Source organism: Myotis myotis, unplaced genomic scaffold (assembly GCF_014108235.1).
Source record: "Myotis myotis isolate mMyoMyo1 unplaced genomic scaffold, mMyoMyo1.p scaffold_m19_p_3, whole genome shotgun sequence".
Classification (NCBI taxonomy): Eukaryota; Metazoa; Chordata; class Mammalia; order Chiroptera; family Vespertilionidae; genus Myotis; species Myotis myotis.
Genome location: NW_023416335.1, coordinates 194,828,984 through 194,845,495, shown reverse-complemented (window position 1 = coordinate 194,845,495; position 16,512 = coordinate 194,828,984). Strand labels below are relative to the sequence as shown.

The 16,512-nt window shown below is 44.9% G+C and overlaps 1 pseudogene; it reads right to left on the bottom strand.

The window, feature by feature from the left end:
• Window positions 1-1,842: 1,842 nt before the first annotated feature.
• LOC118649845 lies at window positions 1,843-2,480 on the bottom strand (annotated as a pseudogene).
• Between the last annotated feature and the right edge of the window lie 14,032 nt (window positions 2,481-16,512).

Here is a 16,512-nt window from a genome sequence, read left to right as displayed (position 1 = left end):
AAAGAGTAGCTATCTTAAATCCTATATAATCCTATATAATAAAACCCTAATATGCAAATTGACCAAAACAGCGGAACGACCAGCGAAACGAAGGGGATAAGGAGAAATGTGAACGAGGGGGCAGAATGACCGGTTGCTATGACGCACACTGACCACCAGGGTGCAGATGCTCAATGCAAGAGCTGCCCCCTGGTGGTCAGTGCACTCACACAGGGGGAGCGCCGCTCAGTCAGAAGCCCGGCTCACAGCTGGCGAGTGCAGCGGCAGTGGCAGGAGCCTCTCCCACATCTGCTGCAGGTGGGCGGTAAGGAGCAAGGGGTCCTGGACTGCGAGAGAGATGTCCGTCTGCCAGCTTAGGCCCGATCCTGGAATCCGCCTAGGGACACCGCCCCCCCCCCCCAAGTGCATGAATTTTGTGCAACGGGCCTCTAGTAAAAGCATAATATGCTAAGTGTCCGACTGATCTGTCAACTGTTTGGTCAACAGCTTGACCGGTACTTATGACATTCACTGACCACCAGGGGGCAGATGCTCCAACTGGTAGGGTAGCTTGCTGCTGGGGTCCAGCCAATGGGGACTGGGTGAGAGGGCTGGACATGCTCTGGAACCCTCCCTTGGTCCCTCCCTGGCCCGCCGGCCCCTATCAGCCCAGATCAGGACTGGGTGAGACTGCCCAATCAGCCTGATCACCATCCAGGCCAAGGGACCCCATCCATTCACGAATTCATGCAACGGGTCTCTAGTTATTAAATAAAAGTCCTGAACCTCTGGATCGTCTAAGGCAGCGGTTCTCAACCTGTGGGTCGCGACCCCTTTGGGGGTTGAACAACCCTTTCACAGGGGTTGCCTAAGACCATTGGAAAACACATATATAATTACATATTGTTTTGTGATTAATCACCATACTTTAATTATGTTCAATTTGTAACAATGAAATTGGGGGTCACCACAACATGAGGAACTGTATTAAAGGGTCGCGGCATTAGGAAGGTTGAGAACCACTGATCTAAGGTCATATGACCATCTCTGAACCAATCACTGTGGCCCTGAGCAATAAGTCATGATTGGGGTTTTTTTTTAATTGTGGGTTTTTTAAATGGAAGATCCCTTGCTGATCTGCTTTCCCCTGAAACTTGGGGGAAAAGGAGAGGAGGACCAGTCAGATCAGGAGGAGTCCGTTCCCCAACACTCTATTCCTACATAGATCTAAACCAGTGGTTCCCAACCTTGTTTTGGCCATGCATCATCTAAGCATCTCTAAAATCCTGATGGACATATAATTCTTATTATTCAAAAAGTGAGCTCCTAATTCACATGGAGGAAGCCTAAAAGGACATTAACTTAGTCCAAACAAGCTTCCAAAGAACATGGCATCCATGAAAGAGAAAAATAAAAGAACAAAAGAACAGTTGAAGTACTGAGGAGGAAATCACCAAGAAATTGTTAAAAAAATAATAATAATATGAAGTAATATGAAAAAATAGCAAATAAAGTTTCAAAACATATAATAGAGAATTGAAATGCATAAATATGTCACAACATATATTTATATACCATATGTGAGGCCCCTAGAACCACAAGAAATGTAAAAAAAATCACTGTTAATAACCCATTCTCAAATTGCCCCTCTTAAAAATCAAATTGCCCCCCTGTGGGGCATGTGCTCCAGGTTGGGAACCATTGATCTAAACAGATGAGCCAGGGTCACTATAGTGGTTAGAAGTTGGCAACATAGGGAGAGGGAGAAGAAAGTGGGGGGCTAGGGTGTCAATGAAAAAAGTCCAGACGCTCCCTAACCTGCACCGCCCAGGGGGCACTTGGTCTGCTTCAATTCAAGAAGGATCAGAAGATCAAAAGTGGCTTAGAAAGGCCTGAATCATCAGGGATGGAGGGAGGAGGAATGTCTGTGAAGTGCGGGGTCTGTTTGCCAACTGAGGGGAAGGGATCACCCTCCCCCTACAGGAATCCCTCCAACCCCTCAGGTCTGGTAAGTCTGGGGCTGCCAGATACCCCAGGCAGGGGGCTGGATTCACAAAGGCTTGCACTATAGGGAGAAAGAACGCTGTACCCAGCTTCTCTGTCAGTGTCTAGCGGTCCTTTACCTCCTCCTAGCAGTTTGCTTGTAATTCATGCTTGATCCCCTCAGCTTATTCTTGATGGCGCCCTGGGAGCTGGCACAGATCATTCTGATGGTAAGGTGCTCAGACTCAGGGTCTCAGCCCCAGATCTCCTTCATGCTCTCCTTTGTCTCCTAAGTTGTGTCATGGAGGGCATAGCAGCATCCTTGTTTGGCAGCATCTTAACAAAGGTGGGGTCATCGCCAGCCTGGGCCTCCTCCCAGAGCATCTTCTTACCCTCGAGTAGGAGGAAGAGCGCCACCTTCTTGTGCTTATTTGCTCCTCTGGCTTCCACAACTTGTACACCTGCATGCCACTGAATACCCTGATGATGCCAACAGAGACAGTCATGACAGAGGGCATATTTACAGAAGTGAAAGAGGGATGGAAGGAGCCCAGAGAAGACACCAAGGACTACTGCACTGTGCTGGGACCCCACTCAGACCATGGCTGATCTCGGCAATCACTCTGCCCCTGTATCTGGAGAGAAGCATTATGTCTACCCCAGTACATTGTTCTTTGATTTCTGACATGGCCTTTTCCAGAGCCATTAAAAATACCAAATTCAATAAAGCAATAAAGTAAATGGCAACTACACTCTTCTAGCTGCTCAAGTCAAAAACCTTGAACACAATCTTGATTCTTCATTTCTCTCACCCACCCCCATATCCAATTTATCATTAAACCCTATTAGTTTTACAACAAAATATAGCTAGAATCCGATCCCTTCTCACTTTATTCACGGTGTCGCCCTCCTCTAAAGTATCATCACCTTGCATCAAAACACTGCAATAGCCTCCTACTTGGTCTCCTCCTGCTTGCTCCCCCATCCTCTCATCTTCAGAGAAGCCAGAGCCATCCATTTAAATAGTTAGCTATATCATGTCACTCCTCAACTCAAAAGCTCCTAGTGGCTCCTATATCAATCACTCCAAAGAAAAGTCAAAAGGCATAACAATGGACAAGGAGATCCTACATATTCTAGCCCTTATCATCTTCCCTTAATAACTCCTACACCTCTCCCCTCACTCACTCTGCTTCAGCCAGACTGGCTTCTTGCTGTATCCTCAAAAGGTCAAGTATGCCCCTGCCTTAAGGCCCCTGTATGTGCTAGTCCTCAGCCTTCGCCACTCTTCTCCCCAGTTACCTTCTAGGCTCATTCCCTTTGCTCAAAAGTGATGTTATCAGAAAGATGCTGTGTGACCACCCTATGTGAAAACACATCCAGTCTATCTTTAAGACACTGACCTTGCTTTATTTTTCATAGCACTTCCCATTACCTAAAATATTTAAGCATTTTCACATGCAATTTTTCTCCCCTCCTAGAATAAAAGTTCTATAATAGCAAGGTTATTTACCACTACAGCCCTAATATCTAGAACAATGAAGGCAGTGAATAAATAGTTATTGAGAATGAATGAACGATTTTGAACAAATAACAAAAAAGAAACAGCTAATGGCAGATGAAAAAAATGTTTGACCTTATCAAGAAGCAAAGAAATTGGCCAATTTCTTGTTGGCCAAACAATATTTTTGCCCATTAAATTGGCAAGAACAATCAGATAATAAATCCACCACTGTTAATACAGCAATGAAATTTGTATTTTTATGTATTTTTGGCAGCCAGTCTCATTAATTCATTTATTAGGTATCTACTATATACCAGCCATTGTGCAATTATCCAATATATACTTTAATTCATGATAACATTCAAAGTCTATGTTTTAGTTGGGATAGATTAGGTTAGCTGTGGTAACAAATTAATCCTAGTAGTTTACCATAATAAAGGTTCACTTCGTGTTCACTCAACATGCCTCCCTCAGGTTGGTAGAGAGGTAGGGGTTTACATGTCACTTCCCCTCACATTGTATTGAACAGAACTAGTCACATGGCCCTACCCAATGTCAAGGAGACTAAGAAATGAAAGTTTTCTGCATGCCTCAAAGGAGTAGAGAGACAGACATTGGTAAATATTAATAACTAGAGGCCTGGTGCACAAAATTCGTCCACTTGGGGGGTGTCCCTCAGCGCAGCCTGTGCCCTCTCCCAGGAGTAGTCTGGGAATGTCTGACTTATGGCTTAGGCCCGCTCCCCCTCACTGCGGGGAGCAGGCCCAAGCCATCTGTTGGACATACTTAGTGTTGCCATGGAGGTGGGAGAGGCTCCCGCCACCGCTGCTGTGCTCACCAGCCGTGAGCCCGGCTCAGGGCTTCTGGATGAGCAGCGCTCCCCCTGTGGGAGCGCACTGACCACCAGAGGGCAGCTCCTGCTTTGAGCGACTGCCTCCTGATGGTCAGTGCATGTCATAGCGACTGGTCGTTCTGTCATTCGGTCAATTTGCATATTACCTTTTTTTAAAAAAAAATATATTTTATTGATTTTTTACAGAGAGGAAGGGAGAGAGATAGAGAGTTAGAAACATCGATGAGAGAGAAACATCGATCAGCTGCCTCCTGCACATCTCCTACTGGGGATGTGCCCGCAACCCAGGTACATGCCCTTGACTGGAATCGAACCTGGGACCCTTCAGTCCGCAAGCCGACGCTCTATCCACTGAGCCAAACCGGTTTCGGCCATATTACCCTTTTATTATATAGGATGTCTACCACAATTCTTGATCAAGAAATATTACCATCTTATTGGAATAGCCTAAAGTACAAAAGCTACATTAAGGAAAACGTTCATTGATGTCTTATTTATTATTTTGAAAATTGAAAGAGTCTTAAATGTTGAATAATGAGGAAATAGATCATGGAATCATAGTTTATCTGTATACAATACATTACTACACAGACATAAAAAATGATAGTTAATGAAAAATATATGTATAATAATTAATATATTATAAAATAGTAAGTAAAAATTAGGAAACATGAAATGGATACTGTGATTACACCACCATAAAAATAAAAATACACAAAAATATATTCATTCAACCATTATCTCCTAGATGCTAGGCTCTATGGATTCAGAAATAAAACACACTGTGTTTGGACTGGAGGTGCCATAGTCTTATAAGTATATGTAGAATGAACTAAAAGAAACCCCTGTCTAAAATCAGAACAGTTATTCTAGTACTTTTATGGTTGCACATAAGGGTGAACTTTTTATTCCATTTTAATTTGAATCACCCAGGGAATTAGAGTGAATCATATATTCAACAGGTATTTACCATGCATGCACTCAGTGGGTGAAAAAGATGATCCAGATGCCAGACCATGATCCCTGACATCAGAGGGCTTACACTCTAGCTGGAATCCTACATGTCAAGCAATGGCCCCTGCTGGCCTCAGCTTCTGTGGATGTGCTTTATAGAAGGCTCAATATCAGACTTGTGTAAGTTCCTGGTGCCTAAAACAGTGCCTGGCACATAGTTGGTGTCCTCTAACTTCTGTTGTTTTCCCCAAACCTACTCTACTCATAGGCTTCCCTTCTCAGTTGATGACATCTATGTCTTTCATTGCTCAGGCGGAAAATGTGAGGGCATTCTTGATTCTTCTTTCTCACACTCCACATCAAATCTGTCAGAAAAATCTTACAGGTCCCAGCTTCAAAATATATTCCCTTATCAGACCACTTCTCACTCCTTCCACTGCTGCCATACTAATCCAAGCCACCATCATCTTTTGCTCTAATTCCTGCACACTATGATCTGAATGTTTGTGGACAAAGAGATGGAGTATTTGGAAAGGTGGAGGGGTGGGAGACAGAGTAGAGGGCAAGAAGGAGGACAAGATGGGCATTTCCAGGGAGCTGTCACAATATGATCACTACCAAGTAGTGAGACAAACCCGCAATCCCGATGTGACGCCAAAGTTGGAGAAAGCCCGAACAAGCATTAAACTAGGAGATGAAGAATGTATCCAGTGGGAAGCACCAAGCATGTGGGAGAGGAAACGTTTTGGGGTGGGGGGGGAGCGAGATACAGGGGGATGGAGGCAAGTGATTCAGAAGTAATGCCATGATTGCTGTATGTACCCCCCATTAATTGTTTTCACACATTCAACAAATATTTATTAAATATTATGTACCAGGCCTCCACTTATACAATGGAGACAAGTACAGTAAAAATCTGTGGCCTCCTGGAGATAAAATGCCCATATGTCAAGTGATAAGTGGCACAAAGAGAACTAAGGGAGGTGGGGTACTGGAAGTGCTATCTGGGGAGAGAGGTTGGTATTTTAAAGAGGGTGGTCAGGGATGGCCTTGCTAAGAGAGACATATGAGCAAAAGAGCAGAAGGAGTGAGGGGGTGAGCCCTGTGGCTCCCTGAAGGAAGGGTGCAATTGCAGAGACCCTGGCAGGAAGGTGTTTGTGTGCTCCGGAAACCGTAGGCAGGCCAGGATAAGCTGGAGCAGAGTGAAGTGCTCGATGGTGGGTATTGAGGTCGGAGAGAGGAAGGCAGACAATGTCCTGCCGTTCAGTGGTTTTCAATGGGGTGGCATCATCTGATAGTGGAATTCCTGGAGATGTTTTTGCCTGAATGTTTACATATTAAAATACCTATTTTATTATGTTTAAAAACAAAGGCATTCCTCTCCTCTCAGATGTGATCAAGCACTTAGACTTCCACCAGGGAACATCCCTACCTTATAGAGACCACCGTGCGGTGAAGGTACAGAGGACTCACTTGCTGGTGGCACAGGTCCGTGGTGCTGTGTCCGTTCATCACTGAGGCTGTCTCGTGTTCACCAGAGCTGGGTGCCTCTTCTCACTGGACACATGACTAGACTTTAGTCCTTAGCCTTTTTTGCATGAGGTGTGGACATGACTGAGCACTGGTCAGGGGGATGTGGATAGAACTGAGGTATGCCACTTTCAGGCCTGGCCACTAAGACCCTTCCATAGATCATCCTCTGTGGGTTTGCTAACCTACTGTCTAGATGCAAAGGACTCCATGGCCCCAAGGCATGGGCAGAACTCAAGGTGGCAGTAGCCTGAGGCCCTGAATCACCAGGTAGAAGGTGCCTACACTGACCTGACTGAGAAGAAATAACTTTTATTGGATTAAGCAACTGAAATTTGGGGGTTTGTTACAGTGTCTAGTGTTATAACAACAACCAATGCAAAAGTTGGTATCTGGAAGTGGAATGCTGCCATAATAAAAACCTAGACTAGTGAGGCACTGGCTTAGCAGTTGAGTAGTCATTGATGAGGAAAGTGAGGCAAGAAGCTAGAAAGAAGGAAGTCTGTTTTATCAAGTGGCAAAATATCTGTCTTCTTCAACGGCAGTAAGCGTGCCCACTGAGCCTGTAATTCAGGGGAAGTGGTGAGGAGTCAGAGCAATAGGACACATCGCCTTTTCCCAGGGCAGGGACTCCGTGAGGTGAGTGAGGCACCATGGGTACACAATTAAGGAGTCAATCACTGGCATGTTTCTGTTGTTAGTGAGGTCAAGGTGAGTTTAGGAAAGATGGGCTGGTTTACAAACAGAAATGAAAGAGGCTAGGGAGAGTCCAGACACACAGGGTCTCAAAGATTATAAAAGCCTATTCCTTCTGGGTCCTGAATAGTAAAACAGTATTATTTGAGAGACAAAGGCCCTTTGACTCACAAAGATCTGATTAAGGATGTGACCTTCTCATCCATGCCTATTATTTTAGAGTCTCAAGACAGCTGCTATTAATGAGAGGAGAGAGAGAGAGAGAGAGAGAGAGAGAGAGAGAGAGAGAGAGAGAGAGAGAGAGGGGTGAGGAAGCAAATAAACAAATGAAGCTTGAAAAGTTATTATTGGAACAAGCTTTGGGTATGAACTTTTGCTCCTAAATTGTCAGGAAGCAAAGATGAAAGCTTTTTAGGTTTTTAGGGAATCATACTGCCAAATTAAAAATGAGCCCAGATTTAAAGGGCCTTTGACAGTGAGAACCTTGAACCTCAAGTCTCTGAACTTGCACAAGTGGGAAGTGAGCCTCGAGAGCTGTGCAGTCCTCCAAGGCAATGGGCTCCCCACGCCCACCTCATAGGCTCCCAGGTGGCTGTGGAGGATAACAATTAGAGAGGAACCTTCCAGACTGCAGAGGCAGACAGAGAGCAAAGGACAGGAAACTCCTCCCAGAGCGACAAATTGGGGTACAATAAAAAGGGTGCAGCCTAGGAGCTTACTCCTGCCCCCGGACAGGGTCACTGCATGATCTACCTTCCCGTCGGGACCTCACCTTCACCAGGGATGCCGGCCGTGTGTCTCCCACTCTTCCCTTTCCCACTGGGCATGTTTATCACTTTCTCCTGTCCTTGCACTACTGGGGCAGGAAGGCAGCTCGTCCTCTCAGTTCAGAGGTCAGCGGACAACCAAGCAAACACTCCATCCTGATGGCAAAGACCCAAAAGTCCTGGCTTTCAGCTGGATGCAGTAACTGTAAGGGACATTGGGTTGTCTCTCTTGGTGGTGGTGGGGGGGTGGGGGGGTGGGGGAGAATAAATGTGTTGTCTGGGTGAGAAGCAGCATTAGGTGAGTGAGGATATTTGGTAACTAAAGGGTGGACTCTGGCAGAATCTGTGTTCACCAAAACCATTTCCTCTTTTATCTGTAAATATAGCTAGATTACATCTCTTAGCAACATTTGTAGTTAGGTGAGGCCATGAGTCTGAGTCCTGGCAAATGGCACGGGCAGAAGATGTTCACTGCTCTCAGCCTCACCCATTAAAAACTTCCAGTGAGTAATCCTCCCTATTGTTCCCCATTGGCTGGCTGGGCAAGAAGGACTTTGGGGCTCTAGGGTATAGGAGACCCACAGATGAAAGGAGTTTGGGACCCTGAACTTCCTACCCAATACTGGCAAAGTTATACACAATCCTATATAATAAAAGGCGAATATGCAAATCGACCAAACTGCAAAATGACTGCTCGCTATGATGCACACTGACCACCAGGGGGCAGACACTCAATGCAGGAACTGCCCCCTGGTGGTCAGTGTGCTCCCACAGGGGGAGCACCACTCAGCCAGAAGCTGGGCTCATGGCTAGCGAGTGCAGCATTGGTGGCGGGAGCCTCTCCCACCTCTGCGGCAGTCGGACATCCCCGCAAGGGGTCCCAGACAGCGAGAGGGTGCAGGCCAGGCTGAGGGACCCCTCCTCAATGCACGAATGTCATGCACTGGGCCTCTAGTGAGAAATACTAATCTATTGGGCTAAACCAGTGGTCGGCAAACTGCGGCTCACAAGCCACATGCGGCTCTTTGGCTCCTTGAGTGTGGCTCTTCCACAAAATACCACGTGCGGGTGCGCATGTACAGTGCGATTGAAACTTTGTGGCCCATGCGCAGAAGTCAGTATTTTGTGGAAGAACCACACTCAAGGGGCCAAAGAGCCACATGTGCTTGCAAGCCACAGTTTGCCGACCACTGGGCTAAACCAATACAATTTTAGGGGTATATGCTACAGCGACTATTATTATTATTACCCTCATACAGCCTGCCTTTGTTGTCATGATTGAATGAGTTAATATGAAAAATGGTTCCTGGTGCCTAATACAGGAAAAACGGTGCTATATAAACGTTGGCTACTCTTATTTGCTTGAGAACAGACAAAAATCTGTCATAAACTACAGCTTGGCAGAAAACAGTAGCAGCAATGGAAAGCAACTTACACTCAGGATAGTGTTCCTAGCTTTAATTGGAACGTCTTGGAGTCTGTAAGAGCCAGACCCTAAGCCTAAAGTACACTCAGGTATTAATAAATACCTAGTCTGATCCGTCTCCTGGCCAACCCTAAATTCCATTCCTTTAGTGCCATGTATGCTTGACAGCCAAAAAACTTATTTGCTTTAGAATCCCTCAAACAAACCCAGGACAATGTGTGGTATGCAAATATCCAGGTAACTTTAAGCGTGTAGCTTCATAGAACTAAAAGAAAGGTGGAGACTTTTGACACAATTGCAGAAAATGGAGATCCTTTTTTGTTGTTGTTGCTATTGCTGTTAATCCTCACCTGAGGATATTTTTTTTCCATTGATTTTTAGAGAGTGGAAGGGAGGGAGGGAGAGAGAGAGACAGGTAGAGAGAAACATTGATGTGAGAGAGACACATCAATTAATTACCTCCTGCAGGTGCCCCAACCAGGGCTGGGGATCAAACCTACAACTAGGTATGTGCCCTTGACTGGGAATCGAACCTACGACCTTTCTATGTGTGGGCTAATGCTCTAACTACTGAGCAACACCAGCCAGGGCTGGAGACCTATTTTTATACGGTCGAGTGAGCAAACCCAGAGCATAGTTGCAAAATTAGCTGAGTCTGGTGTCTTATCATCCTAAGAAGAAGAAAGGAGGGGGAAAGGGGAAGGGAAGGAGAAGAAAGGGAAGGGGAGGCAGGGGAGGGAAGGGAAGGATGAAGAAAGGAAGGAGGAGGCATGCCACATTCTAAAAGGAAAGTCACTTATTGGCACATTTCATTTACATTCTGAAAAAGAATTGCAAAACCAAAGCTTACTATTTTATCAGAATTTGTAACTTTGTGATAGTCTGAGAAGTTTCATTTCATTCGGTTTAACAAATACTTATTAAGGGCCTAGTATGTGGGTGGCTGTTTTTAGCATATTTGGTTCTGCAAAATAGCATGATAATTACAGAATGTATTGTTTTTCATATGCAACATGCTTCCTAGCATCACAAGAAATGCTGTACCATGTGAATAAGAAGAAAGGGAACAATCGTAGAAGGGAGAAAACTTTACTGGCATGAAAACAAGAAACCCACCCTACTCCAGTATGACATCATCTTAGCTAATTACATCAGCAACTACTTCATTTCCAAGTGAGGCCACATTGTGAGGTACTGGGATTAGAGTGTTTTCTGGGGAGTGGCAGGAGGACCTGCAATGTAACCCATAGCGCTGCTCTTGTGGAACTTACAGCTTAGAAAGGAGCTATCCAGTAAATACATCATCACACATTAGATGTGAAAATGTCCCTTGTAAATACTCTAGAGCTGCGGTTCTCAACCTGTGGGTCGCAACCCCTTTGGGGGTCAAACAACCCTTTCACAGGGGTTGCCTAAGACCAGGGGTCCTCAAACTACGGCCCGTGGGCCACATGCAAATACAAATATTGTATTTGTTCCCGTTTTGTTTTTTTACTTCAAAATAAGATATGTGCAGTGTGCATAGGAATTTGTTCATAGGTTTTTTTTAAACTATAGTCCGGCCCTCCAACGGCCTGAGGGACAGTGAACTGGCCCCCTGTTTAAAAAGTTTGAGGACCCCTGCCTAAGACCATCAGAAAACACATATATAATTACATATTGTTTTTGTGATTAATCACTATGCTTTAATTATGTTCAATATGTAAAAATGAAAATACATCCTGCATATCAGATATTTACATTATGATTCATAACAGTAGCAATATTACAGTTATGAAGTAGCAATGAAAATAATTTTATGGTTGGGGGTCACCACAGCATGAGGAACTGTATTAAAGGGTCACAGCATTAGGAAGGTTGAGAACCACTGCCTTAGAGGAAGACATTGTACCAGGACAAGCTAAGCCAAGCTTGCTGTAGGTGGTCAGGACCAGCGTCTCTGAGGAAGGGACACTCACACTGAGGCCTGAGGGACCATCAGGCCTGGGACATTCCTGAGCAGGAGGATGACAAACAGGGATCCCCAGGAGAAATTGGTAAGTGGCACATAAAGGCGCCCCCACAAGGGGGGTGGGGGGGAGGCTAGAGAAAACCTGAGAGAAACGTCTCTCATGTGTCATCTGAATAACTGAATGGCCCTGAACAGTGTGAGTGAGCAGGAAATTGAGCTACTCCGCCGGGTTTATGAAAGAAGGGAGGCCTGTCTTATCATCAGGTTCTCCTACTCTGTAAGTGTTTGTTTTGTTTGGACTTTTCAAGGACCACGCTGAGTGAGCCAGATTTCATGTGCAGTCTCTCCCCTCTGGGAGCTGGCTGAGGCCGCAGGTGCTGTGTCTGACCAGGCAAATGTGATAGAGTCACTTCCAGTGCGGACTGTTGGAGAGAAACACGGCGTGCTGACGAGATTTCTGGATTAGTGGAAACCAACTCGAGGGTATGGTTTCAGCCCGTGCTGCTGGCATCCGTGTGAGTTTTCGGCACGGTGCTGTTGAGTGAGCAAACCTCTGAAAGTATGCTTTTATACTCCCCCCACCCCCACCCCCAAAGTCTCCAAAACCCAGCTATTCTAAAGGGAGCTAAGACTTCCTGAAGCAGTAGACAAAGAATTGAGTGTTAGCTCCTCGGCCAGGTTCGGATTACCTCTGACGGCAACTGGGCCACAGTCGGAGGCATAGATTTTCAGGGCTACATGGGGAGACGGGGAGGCCCGTGGCCCCTGGGAAGGCTGTGCGGTGGCTGGGTGTGGTGGGAAGTCACCCTCCCTCTTTGGGGACCTTGGGGACAAAGGGTCCCACCCTAGGCCGGATAGTGGCATATCGCAGCTCAACCTCCCAATTTCACCCACTGGCCTCCGTTTCCCATATCATCTGAGGTCAGAAAGACCCAAGCCAACAGAGGTGACTGCACAGCCTCACAGGAAGCCAGAGCTGTGAGAATAAGGATGTGTTGCCCGCGCACGTCCCGGAGGGGCTGTCTGTGCACGGAGCCAGGGCCGCTTTCCGGCCAGCGGCCAGGTCTGCAGCAGAGGGCCAGGTGGTGTTGGAATTGGCCCACTCCCGCTCCTCCATCACATTTTCCAGGAAGGGGTGGGTAGGGACGGGTGGAAGGTGGGGACATTGTCAGCAATGAGTGTTGGTGTTTTTGAGAGGGAGCCAAAGCATTGTGTGTTTCAGGGGGTCTGGCAGACTGCCTCCACCAGGGAGACGTCCACGACAAGGCTGTTACCCCAGCCCATAGCTGAGCTGTTTGAACGTTGCAGGGTAGGATGGGCATGGCTGAGTCCCACCATGAGGGTCAAGTCTTTTTCCTCTTTTTACTTCCTTCGGTCTTCAAGCAAATGAAGCGAAGGTGCTGAATGGTGGACCTGATGAAGTGGAAGAGTGCTTTTTGTTGCCAGTCTTGCCAATCATTTCCTGGGGTTAGAAGTCGACAGAGAGTTCTTTGCTCTCTATTGGTCAGTACTTGAGTCTAGGACTTAGGTGAAACAAGTGGGCATTAGTAATGGTTGTCCATGCACCCCCCATCCCCCAAAAAAACCTAGAAATAAATTTAATCAAGGAGGTGAAAGACTTGAACACTGAAAACTATAAAACTTCAATGAAAGACATAGGAGAAAACACAAATAAATAAGTGGAAAGATATTCTGTGCTCCTGGATTGAAAGAATTAATACTGTTTTAAGATGCCCATATTACCCAAAGCAACCTACAGATTCAATTCAAGCCCTACCAAAATTCCTACAGCAGTTTTTACAGAAATAGAACACTCCTAAACTCTGTATGAAACCACAAAAGACCCCAAATAGCCAAAGCAATCTTGACAAAAAGAACAAAGCTGAAGGCATCATGCTCCCTGACTTCAAAATATATTACAAAGCCGCATGGCTTTGTAATCAAAACAGCATGGTATTTGGCATAAAAACAGACACAGATCACTGGAATAGAAAAGAGAGTCCAGAAATAAACTCACACATATATAGTTAGTTAATTTATGAGAGAGGAGCTAAGAACATTCAATGGAGGAAAAGACAATCTCTTAGATAATTGGTGTTGAAAAAACTGGACCATTTTCTTACACCATACACAAACATTAACCCAAAGTAGATTGAAGACTTGAATATTAAGACCTAAAACCATAAAATGCCTAGAAGAGAACATAGGCAGTAAGCCCCTAGACATCAGTCTTGGTGATAATTTTTTTGATTTGACACCAAAAATAAAGGCAACAAAAGAAAAAAATAAGCAAGCCGGACTACATCAATCTAAAAAGCTTCTGCACAGCAAAGGAAACCATCAACAAATTGAAAAGGCAACCTACTAAATGGATGTGATACTTGCAAATCATAGAGCTGATATGGGATTAATATTCAAAATAGTATATTAAAAATCTCATAGAAGTCAATAGCAAAAGCAAACAATCTGATTTTTTAAATGGGCAGAGGATCTGAAAAGATATTTTATTTTTCCAAAGACATAGAGATGGCCAACAGGTACATGAAAAGATGTTCAACATCACTAATCATCAGGGAAATGCAAATCAAGACCACAATAAGATATCATCTCACACCTGTTAGAATTGCTATAATCAAAGAGACAAGAAATAGGCAGTGCCCTCGGCGGTCCTGGATCTGTCTCTTGCTTCAACAGTGTTTGGATGGAACAGACCCTTCTGGCCACCCTCCTGTGTCTTATCCAGTCACCACCTTCAGAACAACCTCTGGGACCAGCCAACACACTGGTTTGTTTTTTTCTACCTTAACTCCTTATTGCCAAACAACCATGAGCTCCCAAATTCATCAGAAGTATTCCACTGAGGTGGAGGCTGCGGTCAACTGCCTGGCCAACCTGCCTCTGCGGGCCTCCTACACCTACCTCTCTCTGGGCTTCTATTTCAGCCTTGATGTTGTGGTTCTGGGGGTGTGGGCCACTTATTCCTCGAGTTGGCGGAGAAGCACAAGGGCGCTGAGCATCTCTTAAAGATGCAAAACAAGCATGGTGGCCTGGCCGCATTCTCTTCCAGAATGTGCTGAAGCCTCCCAAGATGAGTGGGGCAAAACCGAGGACACCATGGAAGCTGCCCTGGCCTTGGAGAGGAACCTGAACCAGGCTCTTTTGGAGCTGCAGGCCTGGGTTCTTCCTGCGCAGACCCTCATCTCTATGACTTCCGGGAGAACCACTTCCTGGATGAGGAGGTGAAACTCATCAAGGAAATGGGCGACCACCTGACTAACCTCCGCAGGCTGGCCAGCCCCAGGCTGGGGTGGGCAAGTATCTCTTCGAAAGGCTCACCCTCAAGCATGGCCAGGAGCCTTTGGAGTCCAGAGCCAATGAGAGGCCCCTCTGCATTCCCCTGGTGTATGGCTTTTACCTGAGCCTCTGCCCGAAACTACTAGCCATTCTTTCTTTCTTTTTAAATATATTTTTATTGATTTCAGAGAGGAATGGAGAGGGAGAGAGATAGAAACACCAATGATGAGAGAGAATCATTGATGGCTGCCTCCTGAACACCCTCCTGCTTAGGATCGAGCCCATAACCCAGGCATGTGCCTTTGACCGGAATTGAACCCGGGACCCTTCAGTCCACAGGCCGACGCTCTATCCACTGAACCAAACAATCCAGGACCTAGCTATTCTTTTAACCACCCTGAAGCCCTCTCCCATGCATTGGACCAAATGAAAGAATAAAGCTTTTTGCAGGAAAAAAAAAAAAAAAAAGGACGAGAAATAGCAAGTGTTTGTGAGGATGGGGAGAAAATCAAACCCTGTGCACTGTTGGTGAAAATGTAAATTGGAATAGCCACTATGGAAAACAGAATGGAGGTCTCTCCAAAAATTAAAAATAGAACTACCGTATGATCCAGCAATCCCACTTTTAGGTATTTACCCAAAGAAAATGAAAACACTAGCTCAAAGAGATTATATAAATATAATTATATACATATATACACCCATGTTCATTGCAGCATTATTTACAATAGCCAAGATATGGAAACAACCTAAGTGTCCATCAGTGGATGAATGGATAAAGAAAATGTGGTGTATATACATTAAATAGTACCCAGCTATAAAAAATAATAGAATCTTGCCATTTGTGACAATGTGGGTAGACTTTGAGGGCATTATGCTAAGTGAAGTAAGCCAGATAGAAAAAGACAAATACTGTATGATCTCACTTATATGTGGAATCTAAAAAAACAAAGCAAAAAAAAAAAAAAACCCACAAGCCAACAAACTGATCTCCTAAATACAGAAAACAGAAGGTAGTTGCTGGGGTGGGGGTGGGGATACAAAATTGGTTCAAGGGGGTCAAAAGGTACAAACTCTCAGTTATAAAGTAAGCCATGGGATATAATATACAACATGATGATTATAGTTAATAATACTGTATTGCATATTTGAAAGTTGCTAAGAGAATAAATCTTAAAAGTTCTCATCAGAAGAAAAAATTTATTGTAACTATGTGTGGTGATGAATGTTAACTAGCCTTATGGTGATATCATTTCATAAAATATACAACTATTGAATCATTGTGTTGTACACCTGAAACTGACATAATAATGTGTGTTAATTGTACTTCAATTTTAAAAAAGAAACTAAAGAAAAATCATGGTTGTCCAGCCTGCAGCCAGGGGAACATAATCAGGTGTGTGAGTTAACTATTTATAAAAGTCCTTTCCACTGCGGTTAGACTTCCTCACATAACTCTCCTTGCCCTAAAATAACCCAGTAGGACAAAAGCAGTAGAAAAATCCAGAATGGCCATCTTCTAGCTACTCTCTGGGATGCGTGTTTTGTTTGTTTGTTTGTTTTTACCAGAAATGG